Here is a 9,880-nt window from a genome sequence, read left to right as displayed (position 1 = left end):
GGAATTAATTTCTACAGGCAAACTGAATTCATTTTGCAGTAGTAAAGGTGCAGGAGGGAAAAAAGAAACCCTAAGACCATTCTACAAACAGCAATCAAATCTAAACGAGCCAATGACACTCAAAACTTCTTGGAGTGTGAGGAAGAGCTCTATGAGAATATTAGAAGGCTCCCTAAAAGGGTTGCCATGGATTAGAATAGGCTTCCCACCCTGAACAATCTCTGGGTGACCTGGTAGAAACCCACAATGGACACCAGAAAATGCAGAAAGAACAAGATTCAGTGAACTGGGGTATCTTTCCCTCTACATTCAGCTACTTCTTTGGTAGTGCACAGACACACCAGAGTAAAAATAAAAACTGCAAGCTTTCTTCAGAGAGCCTCTAGTGGTCTGTTCTATTTAGAACCGAGGACCTTCATGTTGAACATCTGCTGCCAACAGAGGAAATGGATTATTTAAAAATCAACCTATTTTCAGTCATTTTAAGATAATAGCATGGGGCTGGTGCTTGCATTCATTTCTGGTTATTCCCTGGAATAACCTCAGACTTTTGAGGACTCAATATAAATGGCTGTTCTGTAATTTCAACAACAATTTTACAGTCTGGCCTCTAGGTTTTAAGACACCTGTCACTAATTCACATTATTGCAAAGACTGGGTGGCCAAAGGCAGGAATTTGATCCAATGTATTAGGAGTTTCAGTCCTCGATTCAAGAGATCTCAACCCCAATTTTATACTGAGCATAACTGTACATATCTCACATAAGAAAAAAGAACAATGTAAGAAAAGAACCCTGATTTTCAGGGTTGAAAATAACAACAAGAACTTTAAATCTTCTTCTTCCTCTCCCTGGTTACACCTGCTAACAGCAAGAGCAGACCAGACTCTATCAGTCCAGAGCTTCAACTCATGAATAACAAGGCCCTTCCAGGTCACTGAATTAATTCCAACTTTTCCACTAAATTGAAAATCTTACTTTGCTCATTTCTATGGTTTAATGTGCCCCATTTGACTCTCAGCAGGACTAACTTCAAGACATTCAGATCATGCTTTTGGAGGGTCCTGGGTCCAAAAGCCCTTTTCTGCTTCAGACCATTTGTTCTCTTTCAATCTCTTCAAGATTTCTAAAATGGATACAACCCCAAAAATATTTTTATTTTCTTTCCCACAGTTGTGAAGACCTTTTCTGCTACTCTCCTTGCATTTGTTCTGTTCTAAACCAACACTTTTGTGAGTCAAGTTCAACATAATTTGTGATAACAATAAAATGACTGAAATATTCTCTCATAGTGTTTGCCTTCCAAAAGAGCTTCTCTCCCACCACAGTTCCATTGTTAGCTGACTATGAAGGGTTATGAACAATTTAACAAAAAGGTAATTTCTATATAACTTAAGCGTGAAGGAAGTTCAGGCCCAGGTCAAAAAACAGACTCCATACATCCAAACCCTCCAATCCAACAAACATCCCTCAGCTTTGGATACAACTTTGGGCTGTAATCTTCAGTGGTAAAATTGGCACCATTTTTCCTGATTCTTCAGTCCTTCAAATTCCCCTGACCATAAACTTTGGGTTCATGTTCTGCTCTCATTTGTGCAAAGGCATTAAAAGCACCCCAGACCTTGGCCCACACCCAGCACTGCACATTCAACACTCAATTTCCAGCTAACAGGGGCACTGTTGTTCCCAGTAGGAATTCTGGGAATCACAGATTCCCAGATAACACGGGACAGTAGCCATTAAACACAATTGTAGTAACTGAAATGCTTTTATCGGAAGTTCTTAAAAACGCTTCAGCAGAAGTACTTTGTGGCTTAAGAAGGTCAGGAGTTGCTGCTCTCTTGATGATAGAAACTGGAGAAAACAAATCCCATCCAAGGTCATTCAGCAGTTGACCTATGACATTTAAATGCGGGTTGGGGAGGGTTATTAAAAATATCTGCATACACACACAAAGAAAAGCGTGGTTTCACTGCCCTCTGCTCTGTTAATGAATCTGGTTCTATTACACCTGGTAGTTTTGAATGGAAATGAAGTTAAGGGGCCCAGGTCTCAAACTCTGTGTCGCGGGTATTCCGTTTTATCCAGGGATCCCAGCAGGGATCAATATCAGATGTTCAGAGTAGGACACAGGGACAGGGAAAGTACATAATGGTGCTTCCCACAAATACTCTACAGCAGCTTGTGACTTCCAGAAGGCCTGAGTCAAAGGTGGAATCCATATATTTACTGATCTCCATGGCAATCTTTTTCCATTAGGTTCGGCAGCTGACAACACTGAAAAAAATCCTGTGACAGAGTCCTCACTCACCTAGAGCACAGTTAGCTGGTATGCACACCAAGTATTCAGCATTGCATCCCAAACAATGGTGCAATCCCAAACCTGACAGCAAGGTGGTTAAAAAGCTCCCTTGGAAATATCACACCTGGGTTTCAGTCCCACTTACATGTGTAACCACTTAGGAAAATGAAATTACATCAGTAGGAGAGAGTGGGAACAAAGAGTAGTTGAGAAATGCATTTGAGCATTCTTTGTGACAAGGGAGATAACCCAGTCTACCTACTGCACTCTGAGTTAGCAACTTATTAGATAAAAGGACTCATCCTCGAGTCTGTAAAAATAGCAAATATTTCACAGAAACACAGAATAGTTCAGGTTAGATGACATCTCTGGAGATCACCTAGTCCAATTCCCTGCTCCAAGCAGGCTGCACCACGTCCAGTTGGGGTTTGAGTATTTCCAAGGACAGAGACACCAGAGTCTGTCTTGGAAATCTGTTCCAGTGTTCATCTCTCACAGTAATAAAGTTCTTCCCTACATCTAAATGGATTTTCTTTAATTTCAATTTCTGTCCTTTCACTGGCACCTTTAAGAAGACACTGGTTTGGTTGTTTTTACTGTCATCTGTCCCCACTCCCATGGTGACAGACTCACAGTGTGTGACAGCCATAGAGTGGCTGTTAAGCTTGAATCTCACCCCAGTTACAGCTAGGAATTTTTATCCATAGATTTCAATATTGGCTGTTGTGCAAATTATTTCTTTTCCCTTGAGTCATGAGAATGACAGCAGGAAACCACCTTTTAAAAAAAAATAATGTAGGTGAAGTATTTCTTTGAATACCCACTTCTTCCAGAACTACTTTTTTCCTTTTGATTTTTAGGTTGTCACTGTTGTCATGTAATTTATTTACATGGGAAGGCATTACAGAGGGAGCAATTAAAGTTTTTCCTTGAACATGCTGTGTGCAAGAAGATGACTTTTCAATACAGGATTTGGCAAACGAGTGTTGCCAGCAGCAGAGGGGACAAGAAGCCTCAAACTCATCCATCAGTAGGATACCCAAAAAAGCTGCCCACGGAATTTGTCTTCTAGCATGACCTAGAAAGGGGAGGAGTGTTCGCACCTGTGAGCTGCTCACCCAGACACTTGCACACAGCTTAGCAGCACAAAACAGCAGTTCAAAGATGATAAAAACACCTCACGCAGCAATATGCTTGAGTTAAATTAAAAAAGCATAGTCAAATCCCACTGGCTTCAGGCTAAACACACATTTACAGGCTCTGCTGAACACAGTTTGCTGTACCTGAGCTCCACCTCTCCCCCTTCCCTTCTGCCACACTGCTAAGATATTCTTAATGAGAAACTCATGAAAGCTTCAGAAAATGACAAATTTCCCCTCCACCATCATAAAATGCCAATTATCCTTACACTGACTTTAGTCCATTGACAGTAGCAGGACACACTGATATATTGGAGGAAAGCCACTCCTGTTACATTCACAATGATTTTCTCTCAACAAAAGTGAGCATCTTTCAGATACAATGACTGCCCTACATACAGGGTTTCATTCTTCACATCCTGGCACGGAACAGGAAAGAAAGCCAAGTGCTTCCTGAGGTTAAGCACACCCAAAAGGAGGGTTTGGTACAGCTCATACTGAGTGAAAGTAGATTGTGAGATCTGTGCGTGGTAATTCCTGAAAGTAGAGAATAACAAATAAGCAAAGTATGTGTGCATCTTTGGCAGATGTGGGCTGGAACAGCATCCTTGGCCATGCAAATCTAGCACTTGCGCTGGAACAGCATCCTTGGCCATGCAAAGCTTGGTTCCTTCTTTGGCCACATTTGTGCTACTAAGCAGAAACCATTTGCTAACCACACAGCAGTGGCATTCACATTAGCAGAAAACCAGACTCCTCTTCTCTTCCTGCTTTGCTCAGCACTTACTAACCACAGGAATAAACAGAGGGCTGTGCTCCTCAGCTGCTCCATGCAGGATCTGCTCTTCTCACAGGGACATCAGGGACAGCAGGGACAGGCCAGGCCCATTCCAGAGCAGCCCCTTGTCCTCACATAAACCTCGCTGCCAACAGAGCAGCAACACGCACAGCGAGGAAAAGCCAGCTGAAGGGGAGCACTCCCCTCTCAAACTGTGTGTTTGCAAGAGAAAACATTTTAAAATTTAAAATCCAAAGCTGGTGATGTCCCAGTTTTTAATCTGGAAATTGAACATGAGCTCCCCTCCATCAATGGCAGTGGATGCAGGCCTGTCTGCTACAGAACGTGCTTCTGAGGGGAACTCTTTACTGCTAATAAAAAGTCCCAAATTGCTTGCAAATTCGCTGTCCCTTTCAGAAGAGGGTTCCAGAAAGCTCAGAGCTCTAATCCAAGTTGTTAATAATCCATTGAAAAATACAGCATAATAATTCCAAAATAGTTTCTTCCAGCAGACAGTAAATGGAAACTGCCTGCTTTAAAGCATATTTTGACAGCTGCTAGCATCATTCAACTTTTCAAATAAAAGAATCTGCTCAAAAAGAAACAGAGTAAGTAAGCTAAAAATTTTGAAACAACAAAAAGGTCTCTTGTAAAAGCTCTGATTTTCTCCTGTGTCATCTTCAGCTTTTGAATGGAAACACCCTAGTGGAATGGGAGAGAGGGGGCTGCAGGGAAAATTCTGTGAGCTGTATCCTTTTAAGGAAAGTTTAATTAATGGCATTTCTGAGAAGAATTTTGATTGACAGGATTAGTGCCAGCACTAAAAGTTTCTATTTGTGGATCCTGGATCTCGCAGCTCCCATAAAAATAAAAAGAGTTCAGAAAAGAGCTTTGTGCAAATGAAGGCATTCCCTCAGCAGGGAAGGTTCATGTGAACCTCTTCTGTGGCTTCCCTTCACATGGATTTTTCTGTGGAGATAGGATAGCACAAAGTCCCTGGAGAACACCCTCTCCATGAGGCAAAAGCTTTGCTTCCATTTTCTAGGTTGGTCCTTGGGCAAGGTTTCTAAAAGGAGTCAAAATTAAACCCTAAGAATGAGTGTTCCCAAATTTTGTGGAGGGAAACATTTGGTTCCACTTTCTTTTCTTTTGGATTTATTTCAGCTTTTAGTTCAGACTAACTTTTACTTTCTAAATTCCTACCTCCTTCCTGCTAAGACAATCTAGTATTTTCCCAACATCACTCAGCTCAAAAGATTTCAATTCTCTAATCACCTATAAAGACATGGAACAAATGATTAAGTTGACCACAAGCACTGTTTTATTTGATTATTGTCAAATCTTTAAGTAGTATCTCAAAGAAACCATCTTTACAAGGGGTAATGCATTTCATTCCAAAAGAAGAAATTGGAAATGAGCCAATGCTGCTCCTTTGCAAAAACAAGGGAAGGACACAGCATTCCAGTTCCCACAGGAAGCACACACCAGTTTGCTGAACCATCCTCCAGAAACTTGGAAATGGAAGAAAAGAAGAAGGAGGAAAAAAAATTAACCTCTTCACTTTCTACATCCCTTCTCTACCACCTTCCTCACAGGATAACCTACTTCAGATCCACTTATTCTATCCCAGAAGTTTGCATGCATCTTGTTTGCATCACATCTTGATGGTTTAGCCCCATTTTTCCTCTGCTCTTTTCCTGCTTTCCCTCAGCTCTACTGTTTTCCAGCTTATTTGCTCACTCCTGTTCACATTGTTGCTATACCAAACTTAAACCAATGTCTTGGCCCAGATCCTCTTCCTCCTACTCCTTATTGTTATTGTCCTGTTATCTCCTACCTCTGATCCTATCAGTTTTAGGGGTTGTTCCCATAAACCTCCAATCTGTCCCTTTTTGCACCTTAAAAAATTCTTGGATAACATAATTTCTTCAAATTATAAGCATCCCTCTGCATTTGGGCTTGCAAATTTCTGCATTTTGACTGAGACAAGATGGACAGAGTTAAACTTCCACAGAGGAAAAATATCACATTGCACCAGAATGCTGCCACTTAGTCAGGAACAATGCAAAAAAAAACAATGCAAAAAACTCTTTTAAGTGGGTTTATCAGGTATGGAAAGCTTGCAAATCAGGCATCACAAAGAATGTCCCAGTAGTCACATTATTGGTGATTAATACATATATCTTCCTCCATAGGCTTTTCCAGTGACCCAACAAACCACTGCTTTTGTTCCAGCTGCTGTCTGGGAGCAGCTGGAGCTTTGATGCTTTCAGGTCCCATTTCTGCAGTGTTTAGTAGAGATGACTGGTACACACCCTTTTGAGTTCAGATCCACTTATTCTATCACAGAAGTTCTCATGCATCTTATTCGCATCATATCTTGATGGTTTTGCCCTGGTTTTTTTTCTCTACTCTACTGTTCTTCCAGCTTATTTGCTCACTCCTCTTCACATCCTTGCTACACCAACCCTTTAAGGCTGCAGTGTTACTATCTCAACTTCAATTAGCTTAAAAATGCCTGCAGAAAGCAGCAGATAGGCCTGAATACTCAAGGGCCTCTAGACGTCTACACAAATACTGAAATTTTAGTCTGCTCAGGAGAGCAGATTGATTGTTAGAGATGGGCACCATCAGCTCCACTCCATAATTAACCAGCTTTGTCACCACGTGCTGGAAAAAGGATCATCACCCTGAATTCTTCCTGTCCTGCCCCATGGATGGAGAAAATGAAGCTGCAGGAGAAGGCATGGCAAGCATTGTCTATTTTCTACCTGCTCACTCCACGTGCAAACACAAAACCTGGCAGTTTGCAATCCATCATCTAGAGGGAAACCACCAAGGCTGCCTGTCAGCCTTCAAACACTACCTGTGTCCTCAGTGATACGTGAGCTTTGCCAAACCCACTCCATTCATTTTAATGAACTACAAGTCATAACTTCAAAATGCAGTTTTGAATCTCTCCTCATATAAACAGCAAGGAATGTGCACGTGGAAAAAAAAATGTTATCCTGGTCACACCTATAACTTTTCAGAAAGGAAGGGCATGCTCAGGTACTGCAGATGAAAGTCAAGATGACTGAGCCCCAGCTACTTGTTTAGACTGTTAGTCTTGCTTGCAGTGGTAGGAAATATTACATAAAATCCATGTAACACATACAAGCTAAGTGCAAATGATGAAAGAAATCAGCAAGGGAAAAGAGGCCAGAGAGCTGTTGTGATGGAAGAATAGCAGCTGGGAAAACTGAAGTCAACCCAGCTATGTTATTTTTTAATTAAAAATAAACATAGCCTTTGTTGCCAAGGGATTGGTTAGCATTCCATTAAAAAAAAAAAAGGAATTTTGTTTTACTTCATTCTCATTCCCTTCCTAACCTCCCTCCCCTCTCTGTCCCCTCCTTCCCCCTTCAAAAAAGTATTTATAGATTTTGCAAAAAAGGACATGGTCATAAAGTTTAGTTGAATCTGCAGCACCACACAGAACCCCCTATTTTTAAGGCATTCTCTTTCTCTCACACCAATGCCTCTTTGATTAAAAACAGTCAGACTAAAATTTAATTTTGCTAATTATTTTGTCTTCTGCTGCTGAGGTCTGTGCTAGCTGTACAAGTATGCATGACTAAAGTGCACGTGTGTGAAGGGTAAAAATCCTGTTAGGACAGCCCTTCTAATGGAGGCTTCAACAGAGCCACGTTCAGCAGAGCCATCCTTCCAAGTTCAGCCTTGCTTCTCTTTGACACCAAAGTAGCTTTTGCTCACATCTGGTTAGGGGTTTGTCCTAGTTTTTGTGAAATTTCTTTGTGTCCAAGACCAGTGAAGATCTCACGTTTTTTTCTTTGCAGTCCTCACTTCACAAAGGAGTGTGGATTCACTTTGCAGAGAAAAACCAAAGCATCCAAAGACTCAGTTGAGGATTTCCACACATTCCAAGGACTCAAAGGTTAACTATTTTTAAAGGCTGACTACCTCATTAGCTTCCTTACCCATAGCTTTTCATTCATTCATCTTTCCCATTCCTTGTGTGCTTTTATTATGCCTGACCTCAGAGAAGGTTCCTGCTACCAAGCTCTTCTTTACACAGCTTCCACATCACATTTCAAAATCTTATCAGGCATAACCAACTCCTATTTTCTAATTCACCATCTGCTTTGCTAGTTACACATTTTATTTAAGATGTTTTAGGCCATTACTCATATGAAATACATATCCAGAGGCAGTAGCAATTGTTCTGATAAAACACATAGGAGCTGATGGGGCAAGCCTCCCCAAACCAGATCAATGAAATGTATAATTTCTGTAGAAATATCCATCTTCAGCTGAGCAAATATATCAGTTCTAGTTGAATCAAAGAAAGGTCTACCTAATAATTAGGCACTAAGCTAAAGGGTGAGAAAAGAGAATTAAGGTGAAATAAAACTGACTTCATGTACATCCTGCATCTCAGGGTAGTACCATCACATCATCAACCTAAAGGGTGCTCAGGAGCAGGATTGTTCCCTGCCTGGACTGTCTGGAATCACTCCAGCTTACATTAAAAGAAAAAGGGAAAATAATTATTTAATTATTCATTCAGTGCAGAGCAACTATAAAGAGACTCATGACCAGCAGCAGCAGAGTACAGGATGGCAAATTTTCTACCTCCATTTTTACAAGAGAAAGCCCCAGTATTCACCCCCAGCTGCACAGAGGGGCATTTCAACCTTCAATCTTGTAAGGAGATCTGAAAATAGATTAGACTGGAAGTGTGTCTCTTTCTGCTTTTCTGTTTAACACACACCTTCTATGCATCCCAATGAATTTTCAGAAAGATTTGAATTCATGAAAATTTAAAGACAGAAATAATTTTTCACCCAGCTCTGGTCACTATGTGCTGACTCACATCCAGATTCCTCCAGTATTTGAATCTTCCATTGACTCCAGAGAAAATTTGTGGTTGACCACAGAGCAAAAGCTTAGCTAACTAAATACCATAATGCATATTATTTGCCATGCAACAGTAAACACAGGAGAAAGAGGATACGAGGTTACAAAACATTTTTCTTTATGCTTTGCATATTTTTTGGAATAGGAAAGATAACCACATTAGGCAAAGCAATGTGTTTGTTTTGTCTCAAGGGCATTGGCTCACAAATAAATGTTACTGCAACTAGTCAGAGTTCAAGTCGTTGGTGCCCAAACTATAAAAGAAAAGAAAGAAAAAAAAGAAAAAGACAAGGCCTTTGGAAATGAAATGTTATTCCTCATCCCAGCAAAACATAAATAACTCAACAGTTTAGTGACCAGCAGTACACAACAGAATGAATTCTGGGTATCCAAGCATCAAAGCATGACACTGAAACATTCCATGAACATTAACTCTTATGTGGCAACACAAAATTGGATTAGAAAATAAGAGAATCTCAGTGAGACAAATAACTTGGCACTGGCACACCCTACCCATGCTAAGCTTCAGCCTCCTTGGGTTTTACACCAATTTCCCTGCAAGAATAGATTTTAGTTGAATTAAACATGATTGGAGGGATGGTTTTATCTTTCAGATCGTCACTTGCTGCCAAAGCCAAAGGGTTACATGAAAAAGTCAGAGAGGGTTCTCAGCTAAACTTTCTTTCCCAGGTAGGGTGACTCTTTAACTACCAGATTAGAAGCTTCCTAATTCTTCTTGCTG

At 40.7% G+C, this 9,880-nt stretch overlaps 1 protein-coding gene across 3 annotated transcripts in view; it reads right to left on the bottom strand.

Annotated features, from left to right (window-relative positions):
- The window catches only part of CALD1 (caldesmon 1), a 171,272-nt gene that overhangs the window by 103,290 nt on the left and 58,102 nt on the right, over nt 1–9,880 (bottom strand). The gene's annotated exons all lie outside the window — the stretch shown is intronic.

The sequence above is a fragment of the Geospiza fortis genome, unplaced genomic scaffold (genome assembly GCF_000277835.1).
Source record: "Geospiza fortis unplaced genomic scaffold, GeoFor_1.0 scaffold13, whole genome shotgun sequence".
In the NCBI taxonomy this organism is placed as follows: Eukaryota; Metazoa; Chordata; class Aves; order Passeriformes; family Thraupidae; genus Geospiza; species Geospiza fortis.
Note: the sequence above shows the minus strand (reverse complement) of the source record. Positions and strands in the feature narration are given on the sequence as shown.